General features: G+C 33.4%; 17 non-coding genes across 17 annotated transcripts; all 17 read right to left on the bottom strand.

Moving 5' to 3' along the window:
- Nucleotides 1-1,507: 1,507 nt before the first annotated feature.
- On the bottom strand, nt 1,508-1,579 carry TRNAG-UCC (transfer RNA glycine (anticodon UCC)). The gene has a single exon. It is a non-coding gene; the product is annotated as a tRNA-Gly (tRNA).
- A 2,187-nt stretch (nt 1,580-3,766) lies between these two features.
- TRNAG-UCC (transfer RNA glycine (anticodon UCC)) lies at nt 3,767-3,838 on the bottom strand. Its single transcript has one exon. It is a non-coding gene; the product is annotated as a tRNA-Gly (tRNA).
- Nucleotides 3,839-4,905: 1,067 nt separating this feature from the next.
- TRNAG-UCC (transfer RNA glycine (anticodon UCC)) lies at nt 4,906-4,977 on the bottom strand. The gene has a single exon. It is a non-coding gene; the product is annotated as a tRNA-Gly (tRNA).
- A 1,067-nt stretch (nt 4,978-6,044) lies between these two features.
- Nucleotides 6,045-6,116, bottom strand: TRNAG-UCC (transfer RNA glycine (anticodon UCC)). The gene has a single exon. It is a non-coding gene; the product is annotated as a tRNA-Gly (tRNA).
- A 1,486-nt stretch (nt 6,117-7,602) lies between these two features.
- TRNAG-UCC (transfer RNA glycine (anticodon UCC)) lies at nt 7,603-7,674 on the bottom strand. The gene has a single exon. It is a non-coding gene; the product is annotated as a tRNA-Gly (tRNA).
- A 1,486-nt stretch (nt 7,675-9,160) lies between these two features.
- On the bottom strand, nt 9,161-9,232 carry TRNAG-UCC (transfer RNA glycine (anticodon UCC)). The gene has a single exon. It is a non-coding gene; the product is annotated as a tRNA-Gly (tRNA).
- Nucleotides 9,233-10,718: 1,486 nt separating this feature from the next.
- On the bottom strand, nt 10,719-10,790 carry TRNAG-UCC (transfer RNA glycine (anticodon UCC)). The gene has a single exon. It is a non-coding gene; the product is annotated as a tRNA-Gly (tRNA).
- A 1,486-nt stretch (nt 10,791-12,276) lies between these two features.
- TRNAG-UCC (transfer RNA glycine (anticodon UCC)) lies at nt 12,277-12,348 on the bottom strand. The gene has a single exon. It is a non-coding gene; the product is annotated as a tRNA-Gly (tRNA).
- A 1,067-nt stretch (nt 12,349-13,415) lies between these two features.
- Nucleotides 13,416-13,487, bottom strand: TRNAG-UCC (transfer RNA glycine (anticodon UCC)). The gene has a single exon. It is a non-coding gene; the product is annotated as a tRNA-Gly (tRNA).
- Nucleotides 13,488-14,554: 1,067 nt separating this feature from the next.
- TRNAG-UCC (transfer RNA glycine (anticodon UCC)) lies at nt 14,555-14,626 on the bottom strand. The gene has a single exon. It is a non-coding gene; the product is annotated as a tRNA-Gly (tRNA).
- A 1,067-nt stretch (nt 14,627-15,693) lies between these two features.
- On the bottom strand, nt 15,694-15,765 carry TRNAG-UCC (transfer RNA glycine (anticodon UCC)). The gene has a single exon. It is a non-coding gene; the product is annotated as a tRNA-Gly (tRNA).
- A 1,067-nt stretch (nt 15,766-16,832) lies between these two features.
- Nucleotides 16,833-16,904, bottom strand: TRNAG-UCC (transfer RNA glycine (anticodon UCC)). The gene has a single exon. It is a non-coding gene; the product is annotated as a tRNA-Gly (tRNA).
- A 1,486-nt stretch (nt 16,905-18,390) lies between these two features.
- TRNAG-UCC (transfer RNA glycine (anticodon UCC)) lies at nt 18,391-18,462 on the bottom strand. The gene has a single exon. It is a non-coding gene; the product is annotated as a tRNA-Gly (tRNA).
- A 1,067-nt stretch (nt 18,463-19,529) lies between these two features.
- TRNAG-UCC (transfer RNA glycine (anticodon UCC)) lies at nt 19,530-19,601 on the bottom strand. Its single transcript has one exon. It is a non-coding gene; the product is annotated as a tRNA-Gly (tRNA).
- A 1,486-nt stretch (nt 19,602-21,087) lies between these two features.
- TRNAG-UCC (transfer RNA glycine (anticodon UCC)) lies at nt 21,088-21,159 on the bottom strand. The gene has a single exon. It is a non-coding gene; the product is annotated as a tRNA-Gly (tRNA).
- Nucleotides 21,160-22,226: 1,067 nt separating this feature from the next.
- TRNAG-UCC (transfer RNA glycine (anticodon UCC)) lies at nt 22,227-22,298 on the bottom strand. The gene has a single exon. It is a non-coding gene; the product is annotated as a tRNA-Gly (tRNA).
- Nucleotides 22,299-26,782: 4,484 nt separating this feature from the next.
- TRNAG-UCC (transfer RNA glycine (anticodon UCC)) lies at nt 26,783-26,854 on the bottom strand. The gene has a single exon. It is a non-coding gene; the product is annotated as a tRNA-Gly (tRNA).
- Between the last annotated feature and the right edge of the window lie 797 nt (nt 26,855-27,651).

Raw genomic sequence — 27,651 nt, 5'->3', positions numbered from 1 at the left:
TAAGACTATTCAGAGTTGGATATTTTTAAGATGCCATAAATCTAGTATTCTGTGAATGACAAAGCCATGACTCTGTCCATACCCCATAAGTGCTACACATACCAAGAAAGCTTCCCATTTGTTGAAAGGGCATTTCTTGGTCAGTGTATTCCTGATTTCTTCAAAACAAGAAACATTCTCTAAGGAGCTTATGATCTTAAAAAATGAAAAGAATACACAAGAAAAATCATGCTTTGGCCAGTGCGACACATACCAACAAAGCTTCCCGTTTTTTGAAAGGGCATTTCTTGGTCAGTGTATTCCTAATTCCTTCAAAACAAGAATAATTCTCTAAGGAGTTTATGATCTTAAAAATTGAATACAAACTATGCGTTGGCCGGGAATCGAACCCGGGTCAACTGCTTGGAAGGCAGCTATGCTCACCACTATTCCACCAACGCTTCCTGGTTTTCAAAAGGGCATTTGTTAGTCAAATCTGTAAGCCACAACACCTGATTGTATGATTTCAATGCTCTACACTGTTAATCCATTAATTGACTGCAATGCACTTCTTTTGATGATGGAAAATATTAATACAATGCACAAATTAGGTTAAAAATGCAAATGAATAAATAAACATGATGTCCACTGAAGTCCACTTTTTGGCACTTTTGGAAAAGAGAATTTGAATCAAATGTTAAAGCAGATAATAGGAAAATATATTTAATAGCCTAATTTACATAAGACTATTTAGAGTTGGATATTTTTAAGATGCCATAAATCTAGTATTCTGTGAATGACAAAGCCATGACTCTGTCCATACCCCATAAGTGCTACACATACCAAGAAAGCTTCCCATTTGTTGAAAGGGCATTTCTTGGTCAGTGTATTCCTGATTTCTTCAAAACAAGAAACATTCTCTAAGGAGCTTATGATCTTAAAAAATGAAAAGAATACACTGTTAATCCAGTAATTGACTGCAATGCACTTCTTTTGATGATGGAAAATATTAATACAATGCACAAAATAGGTTTAAAATGTAAATGAATAAATAAACATGATGTCCACTGAAGTCCACTTTTTGGCACTTTTGGAAAAGAGAATTTGAATCAAATGTTAAAGCAGATAATAGGAAAATATATTTAATAGCCTAATTTACATAAGACTATTCAGAGTTGGATATTTTTAAGATGCCATAAATCTAGTATTCTGTGAATGACAAAGCCATGACTCTGTCCATACCCCATAAGTGCTACACATACCAACAAAGCTTCCCATTTGTTGAAAGGGCATTTCTTGGTCAGTGTATTCCTGATTTCTTCAAAACAAGAAACATTCTCTAAGGAGCTTATGATCTTAAAAAATGAAAAGAATACACAAGAAAAATCATGCTTTGGCCAGTGCGACACATACCAACAAAGCTTTCCGTTTTTTGAAAGGGCATTTCTTGGTCAGTGTATTCCTAATTCCTTCAAAACAAGAATAATTCTCTAAGGAGTTTATGATCTTAAAAATTGAATACAAACTATGCGTTGGCCGGGAATCGAACCCGGGTCAACTGCTTGGAAGGCAGCTATGCTCACCACTATACCACCAACGCTTCCTGGTTTTCAAAAGGGCATTTGTTAGTCAAATCTGTAAGCCACAACACCTGATTGTATGATTTCAATGCTCTACACTGTTAATCCATTAATTGACTGCAATGCACTTCTTTTGATGATGGAAAATATTAATACAATGCACAAATTAGGTTAAAAATGCAAATGAATAAATAAACATGATGTCCACTGAAGTCCACTTTTTGGCACTTTTGGAAAAGAGAATTTGAATCAAATGTTAAAGCAGATAATAGGAAAATATATTTAATAGCCTAATTTACATAAGACTATTTAGAGTTGGATATTTTTAAGATGCCATAAATCTAGTATTCTGTGAATGACAAAGCCATGACTCTGTCCATACCCCATAAGTGCTACACATACCAAGAAAGCTTCCCATTTGTTGAAAGGGCATTTCTTGGTCAGTGTATTCCTGATTTCTTCAAAACAAGAAACATTCTCTAAGGAGCTTATGATCTTCAAAAATGAAAAGAATACACTGTTAATCCAGTAATTGACTGCAATGCACTTCTTTTGATGATGGAAAATATTAATACAATGCACAAAATAGGTTTAAAATGTAAATGAATAAATAAACATGATGTCCACTGAAGTCCACTTTTTGGCACTTTTGGAAAAGAGAATTTGAATCAAATGTTAAAGCAGATAATAGTAAAATATATTTAATAGCCTAATTTACATAAGACTATTCAGAGTTGGATATTTTTAAGATGCCATAAATCTAGTATTCTGTGAATGACAAAGCCATGACTCTGTCCATACCCCATAAGTGCTACACATACCAAGAAAGCTTCCCATTTGTTGAAAGGGCATTTCTTGGTCAGTGTATTCCTGATTTCTTCAAAACAAGAAACATTCTCTAAGGAGCTTATGATCTTAAAAAATGAAAAGAATACACAAGAAAAATCATGCTTTGGCCAGTGCGACACATACCAACAAAGCTTCCCGTTTTTTGAAAGGGCATTTCTTGGTCAGTGTATTCCTAATTCCTTCAAAACAAGAATAATTCTCTAAGGAGTTTATGATCTTAAAAATTGAATACAAACTATGCGTTGGCCGGGAATCGAACCCGGGCTATGCTCACCACTATACCACCAACGCTTCCTGGTTTTCAAAAGGGCATTTGTTAGTCAAATCTGTAAGCCACAACACCTGATTGTATGATTTCAATGCTCTACACTGTTAATCCATTAATTGACTGCAATGCACTTCTTTTGATGATGGAAAATATTAATACAATGCACAAATTAGGTTAAAAATGCAAATGAATAAATAAACATGATGTCCACTGAAGTCCACTTTTTGGCACTTTTGGAAAAGAGAATTTGAATCAAATGTTAAAGCAGATAATAGGAAAATATATTTAATAGCCTAATTTACATAAGACTATTTAGAGTTGGATATTTTTAAGATGCCATAAATCTAGTATTCTGTGAATGACAAAGCCATGACTCTGTCCATACCCCATAAGTGCTACACATACCAAGAAAGCTTCCCATTTGTTGAAAGGGCATTTCTTGGTCAGTGTATTCCTGATTTCTTCAAAACAAGAAACATTCTCTAAGGAGCTTATGATCTTAAAAAATGAAAAGAATACACTGTTAATCCAGTAATTGACTGCAATGCACTTCTTTTGATGATGGAAAATATTAATACAATGCACAAAATAGGTTTAAAATGTAAATGAATAAATAAACATGATGTCCACTGAAGTCCACTTTTTGGCACTTTTGGAAAAGAGAATTTGAATCAAATGTTAAAGCAGATAATAGGAAAATATATTTAATAGCCTAATTTACATAAGACTATTCAGAGTTGGATATTTTTAAGATGCCATAAATCTAGTATTCTGTGAATGACAAAGCCATGACTCTGTCCATACCCCATAAGTGCTACACATACCAACAAAGCTTCCCATTTGTTGAAAGGGCATTTCTTGGTCAGTGTATTCCTGATTTCTTCAAAACAAGAAACATTCTCTAAGGAGCTTATGATCTTAAAAAATGAAAAGAATACACAAGAAAAATCATGCTTTGGCCAGTGCGACACATACCAACAAAGCTTTCCGTTTTTTGAAAGGGCATTTCTTGGTCAGTGTATTCCTAATTCCTTCAAAACAAGAATAATTCTCTAAGGAGTTTATGATCTTAAAAATTGAATACAAACTATGCGTTGGCCGGGAATCGAACCCGGGTCAACTGCTTGGAAGGCAGCTATGCTCACCACTATACCACCAACGCTTCCTGGTTTTCAAAAGGGCATTTGTTAGTCAAATCTGTAAGCCACAACACCTGATTGTATGATTTCAATGCTCTACACTGTTAATCCATTAATTGACTGCAATGCACTTCTTTTGATGATGGAAAATATTAATACAATGCACAAATTAGGTTAAAAATGCAAATGAATAAATAAACATGATGTCCACTGAAGTCCACTTTTTGGCACTTTTGGAAAAGAGAATTTGAATCAAATGTTAAAGCAGATAATAGGAAAATATATTTAATAGCCTAATTTACATAAGACTATTTAGAGTTGGATATTTTTAAGATGCCATAAATCTAGTATTCTGTGAATGACAAAGCCATGACTCTGTCCATACCCCATAAGTGCTACACATACCAAGAAAGCTTCCCATTTGTTGAAAGGGCATTTCTTGGTCAGTGTATTCCTGATTTCTTCAAAACAAGAAACATTCTCTAAGGAGCTTATGATCTTAAAAAATGAAAAGAATACACTGTTAATCCAGTAATTGACTGCAATGCACTTCTTTTGATGATGGAAAATATTAATACAATGCACAAAATAGGTTTAAAATGTAAATGAATAAATAAACATGATGTCCACTGAAGTCCACTTTTTGGCACTTTTGGAAAAGAGAATTTGAATCAAATGTTAAAGCAGATAATAGGAAAATATATTTAATAGCCTAATTTACATAAGACTATTCAGAGTTGGATATTTTTAAGATGCCATAAATCTAGTATTCTGTGAATGACAAAGCCATGACTCTGTCCATACCCCATAAGTGCTACACATACCAAGAAAGCTTCCCATTTGTTGAAAGGGCATTTCTTGGTCAGTGTATTCCTGATTTCTTCAAAACAAGAAACATTCTCTAAGGAGCTTATGATCTTAAAAAATGAAAAGAATACACAAGAAAAATCATGCTTTGGCCAGTGCGACACATACCAACAAAGCTTTCCGTTTTTTGAAAGGGCATTTCTTGGTCAGTGTATTCCTAATTCCTTCAAAACAAGAATAATTCTCTAAGGAGTTTATGATCTTAAAAATTGAATACAAACTATGCGTTGGCCGGGAATCGAACCCGGGTCAACTGCTTGGAAGGCAGCTATGCTCACCACTATACCACCAACGCTTCCTGGTTTTCAAAAGGGCATTTGTTAGTCAAATCTGTAAGCCACAACACCTGATTGTATGATTTCAATGCTCTACACTGTTAATCCATTAATTGACTGCAATGCACTTCTTTTGATGATGGAAAATATTAATACAATGCACAAATTAGGTTAAAAATGCAAATGAATAAATAAACATGATGTCCACTGAAGTCCACTTTTTGGCACTTTTGGAAAAGAGAATTTGAATCAAATGTTAAAGCAGATAATAGGAAAATATATTTAATAGCCTAATTTACATAAGACTATTTAGAGTTGGATATTTTTAAGATGCCATAAATCTAGTATTCTGTGAATGACAAAGCCATGACTCTGTCCATACCCCATAAGTGCTACACATACCAAGAAAGCTTCCCATTTGTTGAAAGGGCATTTCTTGGTCAGTGTATTCCTGATTTCTTCAAAACAAGAAACATTCTCTAAGGAGCTTATGATCTTCAAAAATGAAAAGAATACACTGTTAATCCAGTAATTGACTGCAATGCACTTCTTTTGATGATGGAAAATATTAATACAATGCACAAAATAGGTTTAAAATGTAAATGAATAAATAAACATGATGTCCACTGAAGTCCACTTTTTGGCACTTTTGGAAAAGAGAATTTGAATCAAATGTTAAAGCAGATAATAGTAAAATATATTTAATAGCCTAATTTACATAAGACTATTCAGAGTTGGATATTTTTAAGATGCCATAAATCTAGTATTCTGTGAATGACAAAGCCATGACTCTGTCCATACCCCATAAGTGCTACACATACCAAGAAAGCTTCCCATTTGTTGAAAGGGCATTTCTTGGTCAGTGTATTCCTGATTTCTTCAAAACAAGAAACATTCTCTAAGGAGCTTATGATCTTAAAAAATGAAAAGAATACACAAGAAAAATCATGCTTTGGCCAGTGCGACACATACCAACAAAGCTTCCCGTTTTTTGAAAGGGCATTTCTTGGTCAGTGTATTCCTAATTCCTTCAAAACAAGAATAATTCTCTAAGGAGTTTATGATCTTAAAAATTGAATACAAACTATGCGTTGGCCGGGAATCGAACCCGGGTCAACTGCTTGGAAGGCAGCTATGCTCACCACTATACCACCAACGCTTCCTGGTTTTCAAAAGGGCATTTGTTAGTCAAATCTGTAAGCCACAACACCTGATTGTATGATTTCAATGCTCTACACTGTTAATCCATTAATTGACTGCAATGCACTTCTTTTGATGATGGAAAATATTAATACAATGCACAAATTAGGTTAAAAATGCAAATGAATAAATAAACATGATGTCCACTGAAGTCCACTTTTTGGCACTTTTGGAAAAGAGAATTTGAATCAAATGTTAAAGCAGATAATAGGAAAATATATTTAATAGCCTAATTTACATAAGACTATTTAGAGTTGGATATTTTTAAGATGCCATAAATCTAGTATTCTGTGAATGACAAAGCCATGACTCTGTCCATACCCCATAAGTGCTACACATACCAAGAAAGCTTCCCATTTGTTGAAAGGGCATTTCTTGGTCAGTGTATTCCTGATTTCTTCAAAACAAGAAACATTCTCTAAGGAGCTTATGATCTTAAAAAATGAAAAGAATACACTGTTAATCCAGTAATTGACTGCAATGCACTTCTTTTGATGATGGAAAATATTAATACAATGCACAAAATAGGTTTAAAATGTAAATGAATAAATAAACATGATGTCCACTGAAGTCCACTTTTTGGCACTTTTGGAAAAGAGAATTTGAATCAAATGTTAAAGCAGATAATAATAAAATATATTTAATAGCCTAATTTACATAAGACTATTCAGAGTTGGATATTTTTAAGATGCCATAAATCTAGTATTCTGTGAATGACAAAGCCATGACTCTGTCCATACCCCATAAGTGCTACACATACCAAGAAAGCTTCCCATTTGTTGAAAGGGCATTTCTTGGTCAGTGTATTCCTGATTTCTTCAAAACAAGAAACATTCTCTAAGGAGCTTATGATCTTAAAAAATGAAAAGAATACACTGTTAATCCAGTAATTGACTGCAATGCACTTCTTTTGATGATGGAAAATATTAATACAATGCACAAAATAGGTTTAAAATGTAAATGAATAAATAAACATGATGTCCACTGAAGTCCACTTTTTGGCACTTTTGGAAAAGAGAATTTGAATCAAATGTTAAAGCAGATAATAGGAAAATATATTTAATAGCCTAATTTACATAAGACTATTCAGAGTTGGATATTTTTAAGATGCCATAAATCTAGTATTCTGTGAATGACAAAGCCATGACTCTGTCCATACCCCATAAGTGCTACACATACCAACAAAGCTTCCCATTTGTTGAAAGGGCATTTCTTGGTCAGTGTATTCCTGATTTCTTCAAAACAAGAAACATTCTCTAAGGAGCTTATGATCTTAAAAAATGAAAAGAATACACAAGAAAAATCATGCTTTGGCCAGTGCGACACATACCAACAAAGCTTTCCGTTTTTTGAAAGGGCATTTCTTGGTCAGTGTATTCCTAATTCCTTCAAAACAAGAATAATTCTCTAAGGAGTTTATGATCTTAAAAATTGAATACAAACTATGCGTTGGCCGGGAATCGAAGCCGGGTCAACTGCTTGGAAGGCAGCTATGCTCACCACTATACCACCAACGCTTCCTGGTTTTCAAAAGGGCATTTGTTAGTCAAATCTGTAAGCCACAACACCTGATTGTATGATTTCAATGCTCTACACTGTTAATCCATTAATTGACTGCAATGCACTTCTTTTGATGATGGAAAATATTAATACAATGCACAAATTAGGTTAAAAATGCAAATGAATAAATAAACATGATGTCCACTGAAGTCCACTTTTTGGCACTTTTGGAAAAGAGAATTTGAATCAAATGTTAAAGCAGATAATAGGAAAATATATTTAATAGCCTAATTTACATAAGACTATTTAGAGTTGGATATTTTTAAGATGCCATAAATCTAGTATTCTGTGAATGACAAAGCCATGACTCTGTCCATACCCCATAAGTGCTACACATACCAAGAAAGCTTCCCATTTGTTGAAAGGGCATTTCTTGGTCAGTGTATTCCTGATTTCTTCAAAACAAGAAACATTCTCTAAGGAGCTTATGATCTTCAAAAATGAAAAGAATACACTGTTAATCCAGTAATTGACTGCAATGCACTTCTTTTGATGATGGAAAATATTAATACAATGCACAAAATAGGTTTAAAATGTAAATGAATAAATAAACATGATGTCCACTGAAGTCCACTTTTTGGCACTTTTGGAAAAGAGAATTTGAATCAAATGTTAAAGCAGATAATAGTAAAATATATTTAATAGCCTAATTTACATAAGACTATTCAGAGTTGGATATTTTTAAGATGCCATAAATCTAGTATTCTGTGAATGACAAAGCCATGACTCTGTCCATACCCCATAAGTGCTACACATACCAAGAAAGCTTCCCATTTGTTGAAAGGGCATTTCTTGGTCAGTGTATTCCTGATTTCTTCAAAACAAGAAACATTCTCTAAGGAGCTTATGATCTTAAAAAATGAAAAGAATACACTGTTAATCCAGTAATTGACTGCAATGCACTTCTTTTGATGATGGAAAATATTAATACAATGCACAAAATAGGTTTAAAATGTAAATGAATAAATAAACATGATGTCCACTGAAGTCCACTTTTTGGCACTTTTGGAAAAGAGAATTTGAATCAAATGTTAAAGCAGATAATAGGAAAATATATTTAATAGCCTAATTTACATAAGACTATTCAGAGTTGGATATTTTTAAGATGCCATAAATCTAGTATTCTGTGAATGACAAAGCCATGACTCTGTCCATACCCCATAAGTGCTACACATACCAACAAAGCTTCCCATTTGTTGAAAGGGCATTTCTTGGTCAGTGTATTCCTGATTTCTTCAAAACAAGAAACATTCTCTAAGGAGCTTATGATCTTAAAAAATGAAAAGAATACACAAGAAAAATCATGCTTTGGCCAGTGCGACACATACCAACAAAGCTTTCCGTTTTTTGAAAGGGCATTTCTTGGTCAGTGTATTCCTAATTCCTTCAAAACAAGAATAATTCTCTAAGGAGTTTATGATCTTAAAAATTGAATACAAACTATGCGTTGGCCGGGAATCGAACCCGGGTCAACTGCTTGGAAGGCAGCTATGCTCACCACTATACCACCAACGCTTCCTGGTTTTCAAAAGGGCATTTGTTAGTCAAATCTGTAAGCCACAACACCTGATTGTATGATTTCAATGCTCTACACTGTTAATCCATTAATTGACTGCAATGCACTTCTTTTGATGATGGAAAATATTAATACAATGCACAAATTAGGTTAAAAATGCAAATGAATAAATAAACATGATGTCCACTGAAGTCCACTTTTTGGCACTTTTGGAAAAGAGAATTTGAATCAAATGTTAAAGCAGATAATAGGAAAATATATTTAATAGCCTAATTTACATAAGACTATTTAGAGTTGGATATTTTTAAGATGCCATAAATCTAGTATTCTGTGAATGACAAAGCCATGACTCTGTCCATACCCCATAAGTGCTACACATACCAAGAAAGCTTCCCATTTGTTGAAAGGGCATTTCTTGGTCAGTGTATTCCTGATTTCTTCAAAACAAGAAACATTCTCTAAGGAGCTTATGATCTTCAAAAATGAAAAGAATACACTGTTAATCCAGTAATTGACTGCAATGCACTTCTTTTGATGATGGAAAATATTAATACAATGCACAAAATAGGTTTAAAATGTAAATGAATAAATAAACATGATGTCCACTGAAGTCCACTTTTTGGCACTTTTGGAAAAGAGAATTTGAATCAAATGTTAAAGCAGATAATAGGAAAATATATTTAATAGCCTAATTTACATAAGACTATTTAGAGTTGGATATTTTTAAGATGCCATAAATCTAGTATTCTGTGAATGACAAAGCCATGACTCTGTCCATACCCCATAAGTGCTACACATACCAAGAAAGCTTCCCATTTGTTGAAAGGGCATTTCTTGGTCAGTGTATTCCTGATTTCTTCAAAACAAGAAACATTCTCTAAGGAGCTTATGATCTTAAAAAATGAAAAGAATACACTGTTAATCCAGTAATTGACTGCAATGCACTTCTTTTGATGATGGAAAATATTAATACAATGCACAAAATAGGTTTAAAATGTAAATGAATAAATAAACATGATGTCCACTGAAGTCCACTTTTTGGCACTTTTGGAAAAGAGAATTTGAATCAAATGTTAAAGCAGATAATAGGAAAATATATTTAATAGCCTAATTTACATAAGACTATTCAGAGTTGGATATTTTTAAGATGCCATAAATCTAGTATTCTGTGAATGACAAAGCCATGACTCTGTCCATACCCCATAAGTGCTACACATACCAACAAAGCTTCCCATTTGTTGAAAGGGCATTTCTTGGTCAGTGTATTCCTGATTTCTTCAAAACAAGAAACATTCTCTAAGGAGCTTATGATCTTAAAAAATGAAAAGAATACACAAGAAAAATCATGCTTTGGCCAGTGCGACACATACCAACAAAGCTTCCCGTTTTTTGAAAGGGCATTTCTTGGTCAGTGTATTCCTAATTCCTTCAAAACAAGAATAATTCTCTAAGGAGTTTATGATCTTAAAAATTGAATACAAACTATGCGTTGGCCGGGAATCGAACCCGGGTCAACTGCTTGGAAGGCAGCTATGCTCACCACTATACCACCAACGCTTCCTGGTTTTCAAAAGGGCATTTGTTAGTCAAATCTGTAAGCCACAACACCTGATTGTATGATTTCAATGCTCTACACTGTTAATCCATTAATTGACTGCAATGCACTTCTTTTGATGATGGAAAATATTAATACAATGCACAAATTAGGTTAAAAATGCAAATGAATAAATAAACATGATGTCCACTGAAGTCCACTTTTTGGCACTTTTGGAAAAGAGAATTTGAATCAAATGTTAAAGCAGATAATAGGAAAATATATTTAATAGCCTAATTTACATAAGACTATTTAGAGTTGGATATTTTTAAGATGCCATAAATCTAGTATTCTGTGAATGACAAAGCCATGACTCTGTCCATACCCCATAAGTGCTACACATACCAAGAAAGCTTCCCATTTGTTGAAAGGGCATTTCTTGGTCAGTGTATTCCTGATTTCTTCAAAACAAGAAACATTCTCTAAGGAGCTTATGATCTTAAAAAATGAAAAGAATACACTGTTAATCCAGTAATTGACTGCAATGCACTTCTTTTGATGATGGAAAATATTAATACAATGCACAAAATAGGTTTAAAATGTAAATGAATAAATAAACATGATGTCCACTGAAGTCCATTTTTTGGCACTTTTGGAAAAGAGAATTTGAATCAAATGTTAAAGCAGATAATAATAAAATATATTTAATAGCCTAATTTACATAAGACTATTCAGAGTTGGATATTTTTAAGATGCCATAAATCTAGTATTCTGTGAATGACAAAGCCATGACTCTGTCCATACCCCATAAGTGCTACACATACCAAGAAAGCTTCCCATTTGTTGAAAGGGCATTTCTTGGTCAGTGTATTCCTGATTTCTTCAAAACAAGAAACATTCTCTAAGGAGCTTATGATCTTAAAAAATGAAAAGAATACACTGTTAATCCAGTAATTGACTGCAATGCACTTCTTTTGATGATGGAAAATATTAATACAATGCACAAAATAGGTTTAAAATGTAAATGAATAAATAAACATGATGTCCACTGAAGTCCACTTTTTGGCACTTTTGGAAAAGAGAATTTGAATCAAATGTTAAAGCAGATAATAGGAAAATATATTTAATAGCCTAATTTACATAAGACTATTCAGAGTTGGATATTTTTAAGATGCCATAAATCTAGTATTCTGTGAATGACAAAGCCATGACTCTGTCCATACCCCATAAGTGCTACACATACCAACAAAGCTTCCCATTTGTTGAAAGGGCATTTCTTGGTCAGTGTATTCCTGATTTCTTCAAAACAAGAAACATTCTCTAAGGAGCTTATGATCTTAAAAAATGAAAAGAATACACAAGAAAAATCATGCTTTGGCCAGTGCGACACATACCAACAAAGCTTTCCGTTTTTTGAAAGGGCATTTCTTGGTCAGTGTATTCCTAATTCCTTCAAAACAAGAATAATTCTCTAAGGAGTTTATGATCTTAAAAATTGAATACAAACTATGCGTTGGCCGGGAATCGAAGCCGGGTCAACTGCTTGGAAGGCAGCTATGCTCACCACTATACCACCAACGCTTCCTGGTTTTCAAAAGGGCATTTGTTAGTCAAATCTGTAAGCCACAACACCTGATTGTATGATTTCAATGCTCTACACTGTTAATCCATTAATTGACTGCAATGCACTTCTTTTGATGATGGAAAATATTAATACAATGCACAAATTAGGTTAAAAATGCAAATGAATAAATAAACATGATGTCCACTGAAGTCCACTTTTTGGCACTTTTGGAAAAGAGAATTTGAATCAAATGTTAAAGCAGATAATAGGAAAATATATTTAATAGCCTAATTTACATAAGACTATTTAGAGTTGGATATTTTTAAGATGCCATAAATCTAGTATTCTGTGAATGACAAAGCCATGACTCTGTCCATACCCCATAAGTGCTACACATACCAAGAAAGCTTCCCATTTGTTGAAAGGGCATTTCTTGGTCAGTGTATTCCTGATTTCTTCAAAACAAGAAACATTCTCTAAGGAGCTTATGATCTTCAAAAATGAAAAGAATACACTGTTAATCCAGTAATTGACTGCAATGCACTTCTTTTGATGATGGAAAATATTAATACAATGCACAAAATAGGTTTAAAATGTAAATGAATAAATAAACATGATGTCCACTGAAGTCCACTTTTTGGCACTTTTGGAAAAGAGAATTTGAATCAAATGTTAAAGCAGATAATAATAAAATATATTTAATAGCCTAATTTACATAAGACTATTCAGAGTTGGATATTTTTAAGATGCCATAAATCTAGTATTCTGTGAATGACAAAGCCATGACTCTGTCCATACCCCATAAGTGCTACACATACCAAGAAAGCTTCCCATTTGTTGAAAGGGCATTTCTTGGTCAGTGTATTCCTGATTTCTTCAAAACAAGAAACATTCTCTAAGGAGCTTATGATCTTAAAAAATGAAAAGAATACACAAGAAAAATCATGCTTTGGCCAGTGCGACACATACCAACAAAGCTTCCCGTTTTTTGAAAGGGCATTTCTTGGTCAGTGTATTCCTAATTCCTTCAAAACAAGAATAATTCTCTAAGGAGTTTATGATCTTAAAAATTGAATACAAACTATGCGTTGGCCGGGAATCGAACCCGGGTCAACTGCTTGGAAGGCAGCTATGCTCACCACTATACCACCAACGCTTCCTGGTTTTCAAAAGGGCATTTGTTAGTCAAATCTGTAAGCCACAACACCTGATTGTATGATTTCAATGCTCTACACTGTTAATCCATTAATTGACTGCAATGCACTTCTTTTGATGATGGAAAATATTAATACAATGCACAAATTAGGTTAAAAATGCAAATGAATAAATAAACATGATGTCCACTGAAGTCCACTTTTTGGCACTTTTGGAAAAGAGAATTTGAATCAAATGTTAAAGCAGATAATAGGAAAATATATTTAATAGCCTAATTTACATAAGACTATTTAGAGTTGGATATTTTTAAGATGCCATAAATCTAGTATTCTGTGAATGACAAAGCCATGACTCTGTCCATACCCCATAAGTGCTACACATACCAAGAAAGCTTCCCATTTGTTGAAAGGGCATTTCTTGGTCAGTGTATTCCTGATTTCTTCAAAACAAGAAACATTCTCTAAGGAGCTTATGATCTTCAAAAATGAAAAGAATACACTGTTAATCCAGTAATTGACTGCAATGCACTTCTTTTGATGATGGAAAATATTAATACAATGCACAAAATAGGTTTAAAATGTAAATGAATAAATAAACATGATGTCCACTGAAGTCCACTTTTTGGCACTTTTGGAAAAGAGAATTTGAATCAAATGTTAAAGCAGATAATAGTAAAATATATTTAATAGCCTAATTTACATAAGACTATTCAGAGTTGGATATTTTTAAGATGCCATAAATCTAGTATTCTGTGAATGACAAAGCCATGACTCTGTCCATACCCCATAAGTGCTACACATACCAAGAAAGCTTCCCATTTGTTGAAAGGGCATTTCTTGGTCAGTGTATTCCTGATTTCTTCAAAACAAGAAACATTCTCTAAGGAGCTTATGATCTTAAAAAATGAAAAGAATACACAAGAAAAATCATGCTTTGGCCAGTGCGACACATACCAACAAAGCTTCCCGTTTTTTGAAAGGGCATTTCTTGGTCAGTGTATTCCTAATTCCTTCAAAACAAGAATAATTCTCTAAGGAGTTTATGATCTTAAAAATTGAATACAAACTATGCGTTGGCCGGGAATCGAACCCGGGTCAACTGCTTGGAAGGCAGCTATGCTCACCACTATACCACCAACGCTTCCTGGTTTTCAAAAGGGCATTTGTTAGTCAAATCTGTAAGCCACAACACCTGATTGTATGATTTCAATGCTCTACACTGTTAATCCATTAATTGACTGCAATGCACTTCTTTTGATGATGGAAAATATTAATACAATGCACAAATTAGGTTAAAAATGCAAATGAATAAATAAACATGATGTCCACTGAAGTCCACTTTTTGGCACTTTTGGAAAAGAGAATTTGAATCAAATGTTAAAGCAGATAATAGGAAAATATATTTAATAGCCTAATTTACATAAGACTATTTAGAGTTGGATATTTTTAAGATGCCATAAATCTAGTATTCTGTGAATGACAAAGCCATGACTCTGTCCATACCCCATAAGTGCTACACATACCAAGAAAGCTTCCCATTTGTTGAAAGGGCATTTCTTGGTCAGTGTATTCCTGATTTCTTCAAAACAAGAAACATTCTCTAAGGAGCTTATGATCTTAAAAAATGAAAAGAATACACTGTTAATCCAGTAATTGACTGCAATGCACTTCTTTTGATGATGGAAAATATTAATACAATGCACAAAATAGGTTTAAAATGTAAATGAATAAATAAACATGATGTCCACTGAAGTCCACTTTTTGGCACTTTTGGAAAAGAGAATTTGAATCAAATGTTAAAGCAGATAATAGGAAAATATATTTAATAGCCTAATTTACATAAGACTATTCAGAGTTGGATATTTTTAAGATGCCATAAATCTAGTATTCTGTGAATGACAAAGCCATGACTCTGTCCATACCCCATAAGTGCTACACATACCAACAAAGCTTCCCATTTGTTGAAAGGGCATTTCTTGGTCAGTGTATTCCTGATTTCTTCAAAACAAGAAACATTCTCTAAGGAGCTTATGATCTTAAAAAATGAAAAGAATACACAAGAAAAATCATGCTTTGGCCAGTGCGACACATACCAACAAAGCTTTCCGTTTTTTGAAAGGGCATTTCTTGGTCAGTGTATTCCTAATTCCTTCAAAACAAGAATAATTCTCTAAGGAGTTTATGATCTTAAAAATTGAATACAAACTATGCGTTGGCCGGGAATCGAACCCGGGTCAACTGCTTGGAAGGCAGCTATGCTCACCACTATACCACCAACGCTTCCTGGTTTTCAAAAGGGCATTTGTTAGTCAAATCTGTAAGCCACAACACCTGATTGTATGATTTCAATGCTCTACACTGTTAATCCATTAATTGACTGCAATGCACTTCTTTTGATGATGGAAAATATTAATACAATGCACAAATTAGGTTAAAAATGCAAATGAATAAATAAACATGATGTCCACTGAAGTCCACTTTTTGGCACTTTTGGAAAAGAGAATTTGAATCAAATGTTAAAGCAGATAATAGGAAAATATATTTAATAGCCTAATTTACATAAGACTATTTAGAGTTGGATATTTTTAAGATGCCATAAATCTAGTATTCTGTGAATGACAAAGCCATGACTCTGTCCATACCCCATAAGTGCTACACATACCAAGAAAGCTTCCCATTTGTTGAAAGGGCATTTCTTGGTCAGTGTATTCCTGATTTCTTCAAAACAAGAAACATTCTCTAAGGAGCTTATGATCTTAAAAAATGAAAAGAATACACTGTTAATCCAGTAATTGACTGCAATGCACTTCTTTTGATGATGGAAAATATTAATACAATGCACAAAATAGGTTTAAAATGTAAATGAATAAATAAACATGATGTCCACTGAAGTCCACTTTTTGGCACTTTTGGAAAAGAGAATTTGAATCAAATGTTAAAGCAGATAATAGGAAAATATATTTAATAGCCTAATTTACATAAGACTATTCAGAGTTGGATATTTTTAAGATGCCATAAATCTAGTATTCTGTGAATGACAAAGCCATGACTCTGTCCATACCCCATAAGTGCTACACATACCAACAAAGCTTCCCATTTGTTGAAAGGGCATTTCTTGGTCAGTGTATTCCTGATTTCTTCAAAACAAGAAACATTCTCTAAGGAGCTTATGATCTTAAAAAATGAAAAGAATACACAAGAAAAATCATGCTTTGGCCAGTGCGACACATACCAACAAAGCTTTCCGTTTTTTGAAAGGGCATTTCTTGGTCAGTGTATTCCTAATTCCTTCAAAACAAGAATAATTCTCTAAGGAGTTTATGATCTTAAAAATTGAATACAAACTATGCGTTGGCCGGGAATCGAACCCGGGTCAACTGCTTGGAAGGCAGCTATGCTCACCACTATACCACCAACGCTTCCTGGTTTTCAAAAGGGCATTTGTTAGTCAAATCTGTAAGCCACAACACCTGATTGTATGATTTCAATGCTCTACACTGTTAATCCATTAATTGACTGCAATGCACTTCTTTTGATGATGGAAAATATTAATACAATGCACAAATTAGGTTAAAAATGCAAATGAATAAATAAACATGATGTACACTGAAGTCCACTTTTTGGCACTTTTGGAAAAGAGAATTTGAATCAAATGTTAAAGCAGATAATAGGAAAATATATTTAATAGCCTAATTTACATAAGACTATTCAGAGTTGGATATTTTTAAGATGCCATAAATCTAGTATTCTGTGAATGACAAAGCCATGACTCTGTCCATACCCCATAAGTGCTACACATACCAAGAAAGCTTCCCATTTGTTGAAAGGGCATTTCTTGGTCAGTGTATTCCTGATTTCTTCAAAACAAGAAACATTCTCTAAGGAGCTTATGATCTTAAAAAATGAAAAGAATACACTGTTAATCCAGTAATTGACTGCAATGCACTTCTTTTGATGATGGAAAATATTAATACAATGCACAAAATAGGTTTAAAATGTAAATGAATAAATAAACATGATGTCCACTGAAGTCCACTTTTTGGCACTTTTGGAAAAGAGAATTTGAATCAAATGTTAAAGCAGATAATAGGAAAATATATTTAATAGCCTAATTTACATAAGACTATTCAGAGTTGGATATTTTTAAGATGCCATAAATCTAGTATTCTGTGAATGACAAAGCCATGACTCTGTCCATACCCCATAAGTGCTACACATACCAAGAAAGCTTCCTATTTGTTGAAAGGGCATTTCTTGGTCAGTGTATTCCTGATTTCTTCAAAACAAGAAACATTCTGTAAGGAGCTTATGATCTTAAAAAATGAAAAGAATAAACTGATAATCCAGTAATTGACTGCAATGCACTTCTTTTGATGATGGAAAATATTAATACAATGCACAAAATAGGTTTAAAATGTAAATGAATAAATAAACATGATGTCCACTGAAGTCCACTTTTTGGCACTTTTGGAAAAGAGAATTTGAATCACATGCTAAAGCAGATAATAGGAAAATATATTTAATAGCCTAATTTACATAAGACTATTCAGAGCTGGATATTTTTAAGATGCCATAAATCTAGTATTCTGTGAATGACAAAGCCATGACTCTGTCCATACCCCATAAGTGCTACACATACCAAGAAAGCTTCCCATTTGTTGAAAGGGCATTTCTTGGTCAGTGTATTCCTGATTTCTTCAAAACAAGAAACATTCTCTAAGGAGCTTATGATCTTAAAAAATGAAAAGAATAAACAAGAAAAATCATGCTTTGGCCAGTGCGACACATACCAACAAAGCTTCCCGTTTTTTGAAAGGGCATTTCTTGGTCAGTGTATTCCTAATTCCTTCAAAACAAGAATAATTCTCTAAGGAGTTTATGATCTTAAAAATTGAATACAAACTATGCGTTGGCCGGGAATCGAACCCGGGTCAACTGCTTGGAAGGCAGCTATGCTCACCACTATACCACCAACGCTTCCTGGTTTTCAAAAGGGCATTTGTTAGTCAAATCTGTAAGCCACAACACCTGATTGTATGATTTCAATGCTCTACACTGTTAATCCATTAATTGACTGCAATGCACTTCTTTTGATGATGGAAAATATTAATACAATGCACAAATTAGGTTAAAAATGCAAATGAATAAATAAACATGATGTACACTGAAGTCCACTTTTTGGCACTTTTGGAAAAGAGAATTTGAATCAAATGTTAAAGCAGATAATAGGAAAATATATTTAATAGCCTAATTTACATAAGACTATTCAGAGTTGGATATTTTTAAGATGCCATAAATCTAGTATTCTGTGAATGACAAAGCCATGACTCTGTCCATACCCCATAAGTGCTACACATACCAAGAAAGCTTCCCATTTGTTGAAAGGGCATTTCTTGGTCAGTGTATTCCTGATTTCTTCAAAACAAGAAACATTCTCTAAGGAGCTTATGATCTTAAAAAATGAAAAGAATACACTGTTAATCCAGTAATTGACTGCAATGCACTTCTTTTGATGATGGAAAATATTAATACAATGCACAAAATAGGTTTAAAATGTAAATGAATAAATAAACATGATGTCCACTGAAGTCCACTTTTTGGCACTTTTGGAAAAGAGAATTTGAATCAAATGTTAAAGCAGATAATAGGAAAATATATTTAATAGCCTAATTTACATAAGACTATTCAGAGTTGGATATTTTTAAGATGCCATAAATCTAGTATTCTGTGAATGACAAAGCCATGACTCTGTCCATACCCCATAAGTGCTACACATACCAACAAAGCTTCCCATTTGTTGAAAGGGCATTTCTTGGTCAGTGTATTCCTGATTTCTTCAAAACAAGAAACATTCTCTAAGGAGCTTATGATCTTAAAAAATGAAAAGAATACACAAGAAAAATCATGCTTTGGCCAGTGCGACACATACCAACAAAGCTTTCCGTTTTTTGAAAGGGCATTTCTTGGTCAGTGTATTCCTAATTCCTTCAAAACAAGAATAATTCTCTAAGGAGTTTATGATCTTAAAAATTGAATACAAACTATGCGTTGGCCGGGAATCGAACCCGGGTCAACTGCTTGGAAGGCAGCTATGCTCACCACTATACCACCAACGCTTCCTGGTTTTCAAAAGGGCATTTGTTAGTCAAATCTGTAAGCCACAACACCTGATTGTATGATTTCAATGCTCTACACTGTTAATCCATTAATTGACTGCAATGCACTTCTTTTGATGATGGAAAATATTAATACAATGCACAAATTAGGTTAAAAATGCAAATGAATAAATAAACATGATGTACACTGAAGTCCACTTTTTGGCACTTTTGGAAAAGAGAATTTGAATCAAATGTTAAAGCAGATAATAGGAAAATATATTTAATAGCCTAATTTACATAAGACTATTCAGAGTTGGATATTTTTAAGATGCCATAAATCTAGTATTCTGTGAATGACAAAGCCATGACTCTGTCCATACCCCATAAGTGCTACACATACCAAGAAAGCTTCCCATTTGTTGAAAGGGCATTTCTTGGTCAGTGTATTCCTGATTTCTTCAAAACAAGAAACATTCTCTAAGGAGCTTATGATCTTAAAAAATGAAAAGAATACACTGTTAATCCAGTAATTGACTGCAATGCACTTCTTTTGATGATGGAAAATATTAATACAATGCACAAAATAGGTTTAAAATGTAAATGAATAAATAAACATGATGTCCACTGAAGTCCACTTTTTGGCACTTTTGGAAAAGAGAATTTGAATCAAATGTTAAAGCAGATAATAGGAAAATATATTTAATAGCCTAATTTACATAAGACTATTCAGAGTTGGATATTTTTAAGATGCCATAAATCTAGTATTCTGTGAATGACAAAGCCATGACTCTGTCCATACCCCATAAGTGCTACACATACCAAGAAAGCTTCCTATTTGTTGAAAGGGCATTTCTTGGTCAGTGTATTCCTGATTTCTTCAAAACAAGAAACATTCTGTAAGGAGCTTATGATCTTAAAAAATGAAAAGAATAAACTGATAATCCAGTAATTGACTGCAATGCACTTCTTTTGATGATGGAAAATATTAATACAATGCACAAAATAGGTTTAAAATGTAAATGAATAAATAAACATGATGTCCACTGAAGTCCACTTTTTGGCACTTTTGGAAAAGAGAATTTGAATCACATGCTAAAGCAGATAATAGGAAAATATATTTAATAGCCTAATTTACATAAGACTATTCAGAGCTGGATATTTTTAAGATGCCATAAATCTAGTATTCTGTGAATGACAAAGCCATGACTCTGTCCATACCCCATAAGTGCTACACATACCAAGAAAGCTTCCCATTTGTTGAAAGGGCATTTCTTGGTCAGTGTATTCCTGATTTCTTCAAAACAAGAAACATTCTCTAAGGAGCTTATGATCTTAAAAAATGAAAAGAATAAACAAGAAAAATCATGCTTTGGCCAGTGCGACACATACCAACAAAGCTTCCCGTTTTTTGAAAGGGCATTTCTTGGTCAGTGTATTCCTAATTCCTTCAAAACAAGAATAATTCTCTAAGGAGTTTATGATCTTAAAAATTGAATACAAACTATGCGTTGGCCGGGAATCGAACCCGGGTCAACTGCTTGGAAGGCAGCTATGCTCACCACTATACCACCAACGCTTCCTGGTTTTCAAAAGGGCATTTGTTAGTCAAATCTGTAAGCCACAACACCTGATTGTATGATTTCAATGCTCTACACTGTTAATCCATTAATTGACTGCAATGCACTTCTTTTGATGATGGAAAATATTAATACAATGCACAAATTAGGTTAAAAATGCAAATGAATAAATAAACATGATGTACACTGAAGTCCACTTTTTGGCACTTTTGGAAAAGAGAATTTGAATCAAATGTTAAAGCAGATAATAGGAAAATATATTTAATAGCCTAATTTACATAAGACTATTCAGAGTTGGATATTTTTAAGATGCCATAAATCTAGTATTCTGTGAATGACAAAGCCATGACTCTGTCCATACCCCATAAGTGCTACACATACCAAGAAAGCTTCCCATTTGTTGAAAGGGCATTTCTTGGTCAGTGTATTCCTGATTTCTTCAAAACAAGAAACATTCTCTAAGGAGCTTATGATCTTAAAAAATGAAAAGAATACACTGTTAATCCAGTAATTGACTGCAATGCACTTCTTTTGATGATGGAAAATATTAATACAATGCACAAAATAGGTTTAAAATGTAAATGAATAAATAAACATGATGTCCACTGAAGTCCACTTTTTGGCACTTTTGGAAAAGAGAATTTGAATCAAATGTTAAAGCAGATAATAGGAAAATATATTTAATAGCCTAATTTACATAAGACTATTCAGAGTTGGATATTTTTAAGATGCCATAAATCTAGTATTCTGTGAATGACAAAGCCATGACTCTGTCCATACCCCATAAGTGCTACACATACCAACAAAGCTTCCCATTTGTTGAAAGGGCATTTCTTGGTCAGTGTATTCCTGATTTCTTCAAAACAAGAAACATTCTCTAAGGAGCTTATGATCTTAAAAAATGAAAAGAATACACAAGAAAAATCATGCTTTGGCCAGTGCGACACATACCAACAAAGCTTTCCGTTTTTTGAAAGGGCATTTCTTGGTCAGTGTATTCCTAATTCCTTCAAAACAAGAATAATTCTCTAAGGAGTTTATGATCTTAAAAATTGAATACAAACTATGCGTTGGCCGGGAATCGAACCCGGGTCAACTGCTTGGAAGGCAGCTATGCTCACCACTATACCACCAACGCTTCCTGGTTTTCAAAAGGGCATTTGTTAGTCAAATCTGTAAGCCACAACACCTGATTGTATGATTTCAATGCTCTACACTGTTAATCCATTAATTGACTGCAATGCACTTCTTTTGATGATGGAAAATATTAATACAATGCACAAATTAGGTTAAAAATGCAAATGAATAAATAAACATGATGTACACTGAAGTCCACTTTTTGGCACTTTTGGAAAAGAGAATTTGAATCAAATGTTAAAGCAGATAATAGGAAAATATATTTAATAGCCTAATTTACATAAGACTATTCAGAGTTGGATATTTTTAAGATGCCATAAATCTAGTATTCTGTGAATGACAAAGCCATGACTCTGTCCATACCCCATAAGTGCTACACATACCAAGAAAGCTTCCCATTTGTTGAAAGGGCATTTCTTGGTCAGTGTATTCCTGATTTCTTCAAAACAAGAAACATTCTCTAAGGAGCTTATGATCTTAAAAAATGAAAAGAATACACTGTTAATCCAGTAATTGACTGCAATGCACTTCTTTTGATGATGGAAAATATTAATACAATGCACAAAATAGGTTTAAAATGTAAATGAATAAATAAACATGATGTCCACTGAAGTCCACTTTTTGGCACTTTTGGAAAAGAGAATTTGAATCAAATGTTAAAGCAGATAATAGGAAAATATATTTAATAGCCTAATTTACATAAGACTATTCAGAGTTGGATATTTTTAAGATGCCATAAATCTAGTATTCTGTGAATGACAAAGCCATGACTCTGTCCATACCCCATAAGTGCTACACATACCAACAAAGCTTCCCATTTGTTGAAAGGGCATTTCTTGGTCAGTGTATTCCTGATTTCTTCAAAACAAGAAACATTCTCTAAGGAGCTTATGATCTTAAAAAATGAAAAGAATACACAAGAAAAATCATGCTTTGGCCAGTGCGACACATACCAACAAAGCTTCCCGTTTTTTGAAAGGGCATTTCTTGGTCAGTGTATTCCTAATTCCTTCAAAACAAGAATAATTCTCTAAGGAGTTTATGATCTTAAAAATTGAATACAAACTATGCGTTGGCCAGGAATCGAAGCCGGGTCAACTGCTTGGAAGGCAGCTATGCTCACCACTATACCACCAACGCTTCCTGGTTTTCAAAAGGGCATTTGTTAGTCAAATCTGTAAGCCACAACACCTGATTGTATGATTTCAATGCTCTACACTGTTAATCCATTAATTGACTGCAATGCACTTCTTTTGATGATGGAAAATATTAATACAATGCACAAATTAGGTTAAAAATGCAAATGAATAAATAAACATGATGTACACTGAAGTCCACTTTTTGGCACTTTTGGAAAAGAGAATTTGAATCAAATGTTAAAGCAGATAATAGGAAAATATATTTAATAGCCTAATTTACATAAGACTATTCAGAGTTGGATATTTTTAAGATGCCATAAATCTAGTATTCTGTGAATGACAAAGCCATGACTCTGTCCATACCCCATAAGTGCTACACATACCAAGAAAGCTTCCCATTTGTTGAAAGGGCATTTCTTGGTCAGTGTATTCCTGATTTCTTCAAAACAAGAAACATTCTCTAAGGAGCTTATGATCTTAAAAAATGAAAAGAATACACTGTTAATCCAGTAATTGACTGCAATGCACTTCTTTTGATGATGGAAAATATTAATACAATGCACAAAATAGGTTTAAAATGTAAATGAATAAATAAACATGATGTCCACTGAAGTCCACTTTTTGGCACTTTTGGAAAAGAGAATTTGAATCAAATGTTAAAGCAGATAATAGGAAAATATATTTAATAGCCTAATTTACATAAGACTATTCAGAGTTGGATATTTTTAAGATGCCATAAATCTAGTATTCTGTGAATGACAAAGCCATGACTCTGTCCATACCCCATAAGTGCTACACATACCAACAAAGCTTCCCATTTGTTGAAAGGGCATTTCTTGGTCAGTGTATTCCTGATTTCTTCAAAACAAGAAACATTCTCTAAGGAGCTTATGATCTTAAAAAATGAAAAGAATACACAAGAAAAATCATGCTTTGGCCAGTGCGACACATACCAACAAAGCTTCCCGTTTTTTGAAAGGGCATTTCTTGGTCAGTGTATTCCTAATTCCTTCAAAACAAGAATAATTCTCTAAGGAGTTTATGATCTTAAAAATTGAATACAAACTATGCGTTGGCCAGGAATCGAAGCCGGGTCAACTGCTTGGAAGGCAGCTATGCTCACCACTATACCACCAACGCTTCCTGGTTTTCAAAAGGGCATTTGTTAGTCAAATCTGTAAGCCACAACACCTGATTGTATGATTTCAATGCTCTACACTGTTAATCCATTAATTGACTGCAATGCACTTCTTTTGATGATGGAAAATATTAATACAATGCACAAATTAGGTTAAAAATGCAAATGAATAAATAAACATGATGTACACTGAAGTCAACTTTTTGGCACTTTTGGAAAAGAGAATTTGAATCAAATGTTAAAGCAGATAATAGGAAAATATATTTAATAGCCTAATTTACATAAGACTATTCAGAGTTGGATATTTTTAAGTTGCCATAAATCTAGTATTCTGTGAATGACAAAGCCATGACTCTGTCCATACCCCATAAGTGCTACACATACCAAGAAAGCTTCCCATTTGTTGAAAGGGCATTTCTTGGTCAGTGTATTCCTGATTTCTTCAAAACAAGAAACATTCTCTAAGGAGCTTATGATCTTAAAAAATGAAAAGAATACACTGTTAATCCAGTAATTGACTGCAATGCACTTCTTTTGATGATGGAAAATATTAATACAATGCACAAAATAGGTTTAAAATGTAAATGAATAAATAAACATGATGTCCACTGAAGTCCACTTTTTGGCACTTTTGGAAAAGAGAATTTGAATCAAATGTTAAAGCAGATAATAGGAAAATATATTTAATAGCCTAATTTACATAAGACTATTCAGAGTTGGATATTTTTAAGATGCCATAAATCTAGTATTCTGTGAATGACAAAGCCATGACTCTGTCCATACCCCATAAGTGCTACACATACCAACAAAGCTTCCCATTTGTTGAAAGGGCATTTCTTGGTCAGTGTATTCCTGATTTCTTCAAAACAAGAAACATTCTCTAAGGAGCTTATGATCTTAAAAAATGAAAAGAATACACAAGAAAAATCATGCTTTGGCCAGTGCGACACATACCAACAAAGCTTCCCGTTTTTTGAAAGGGCATTTCTTGGTCAGTGTATTCCTAATTCCTTCAAAACAAGAATAATTCTCTAAGGAGTTTATGATCTTAAAAATTGAATACAAACTATGCGTTGGCCAGGAATCGAAGCCGGGTCAACTGCTTGGAAGGCAGCTATGCTCACCACTATACCACCAACGCTTCCTGGTTTTCAAAAGGGCATTTGTTAGTCAAATCTGTAAGCCACAACACCTGATTGTATGATTTCAATGCTCTACACTGTTAATCCATTAATTGACTGCAATGCACTTCTTTTGATGATGGAAAATATTAATACAATGCACAAATTAGGTTAAAAATGCAAATGAATAAATAAACATGATGTACACTGAAGTCAACTTTTTGGCACTTTTGGAAAAGAGAATTTGAATCAAATGTTAAAGCAGATAATAGGAAAATATATTTAATAGCCTAATTTACATAAGACTATTCAGAGTTGGATATTTTTAAGTTGCCATAAATCTAGTATTCTGTGAATGACAAAGCCATGACTCTGTCCATACCCCATAAGTGCTACACATACCAAGAAAGCTTCCCATTTGTTGAAAGGGCATTTCTTGGTCAGTGTATTCCTGATTTCTTCAAAACAAGAAACATTCTCTAAGGAGCTTATGATCTTAAAAAATGAAAAGAATACACTGTTAATCCAGTAATTGACTGCAATGCACTTCTTTTGATGATGGAAAATATTAATACAATGCACAAAATAGGTTTAAAATGTAAATGAATAAATAAACATGATGTCCACTGAAGTCCACTTTTTGGCACTTTTGGAAAAGAGAATTTGAATCAAATGTTAAAGCAGATAATAGGAAAATATATTTAATAGCCTAATTTACATAAGACTATTCAGAGTTGGATATTTTTAAGATGCCATAAATCTAGTATTCTGTGAATGACAAAGCCATGACTCTGTCCATACCCCATAAGTGCTACACATACCAACAAAGCTTCCCATTTGTTGAAAGGGCATTTCTTGGTCAGTGTATTCCTGATTTCTTCAAAACAAGAAACATTCTCTAAGGAGCTTATGATCTTAAAAAATGAAAAGAATACACAAGAAAAATCATGCTTTGGCCAGTGCGACACATACCAACAAAGCTTCCCGTTTTTTGAAAGGGCATTTCTTGGTCAGTGTATTCCTAATTCCTTCAAAACAAGAATAATTCTCTAAGGAGTTTATGATCTTAAAAATTGAATACAAACTATGCGTTGGCCGGGAATCGAAGCCGGGTCAACTGCTTGGAAGGCAGCTATGCTCACCACTATACCACCAACGCTTCCTGGTTTTCAAAAGGGCATTTGTTAGTCAAATCTGTAAGCCACAACACCTGATTGTATGATTTCAATGCTCTACACTGTTAATCCATTAATTGACTGCAATGCACTTCTTTTGATGATGGAAAATATTAATACAATGCACAAATTAGGTTAAAAATGCAAATGAATAAATAAACATGATGTCCACTGAAGTCCACTTTTTGGCACTTTTGGAAAAGAGAATTTGAATCAAATGTTAAAGCAGATAATAGGAAAATATATTTAATAGCCTAATTTACATAAGACTATTCAGAGTTGGATATTTTTAAGTTGCCATAAATCTAGTATTCTGTGAATGACAAAGCCATGACTCTGTCCATACCCCATAAGTGCTACACATACCAAGAAAGCTTCCCATTTGTTGAAAGGGCATTTCTTGGTCAGTGTATTCCTGATTTCTTCAAAACAAGAAACATTCTCTAAGGAGCTTATGATCTTAAAAAATGAAAAGAATACACTGTTAATCCAGTAATTGACTGCAATGCACTTCTTTTGATGATGGAAAATATTAATACAATGCACAAAATAGGTTTAAAATGTAAATGAATAAATAAACATGATGTCCACTGAAGTCCACTTTTTGGCACTTTTGGAAAAGAGAATTTGAATCACATGCTAAAGCAGATAATAGGAAAATATATTTAATAGCCTAATTTACATAAGACTATTCAGAGTTGGATATTTTTAAGATGCCATAAATCTAGTATTCTGTGAATGACAAAGCCATGACTCTGTCCATACCCCATAAGTGCTACAC

The sequence above is a fragment of the Taudactylus pleione genome, unplaced genomic scaffold, assembly GCF_031769625.1.
Source record: "Taudactylus pleione unplaced genomic scaffold, aTauple2 ptg000467l, whole genome shotgun sequence".
Lineage (NCBI taxonomy): Eukaryota > Metazoa > Chordata > Amphibia > Anura > Myobatrachidae > Taudactylus > Taudactylus pleione.
The sequence above is the reverse complement of the archived record's forward strand: the minus strand, read 5'-3'. Positions and strand labels throughout refer to the sequence as shown.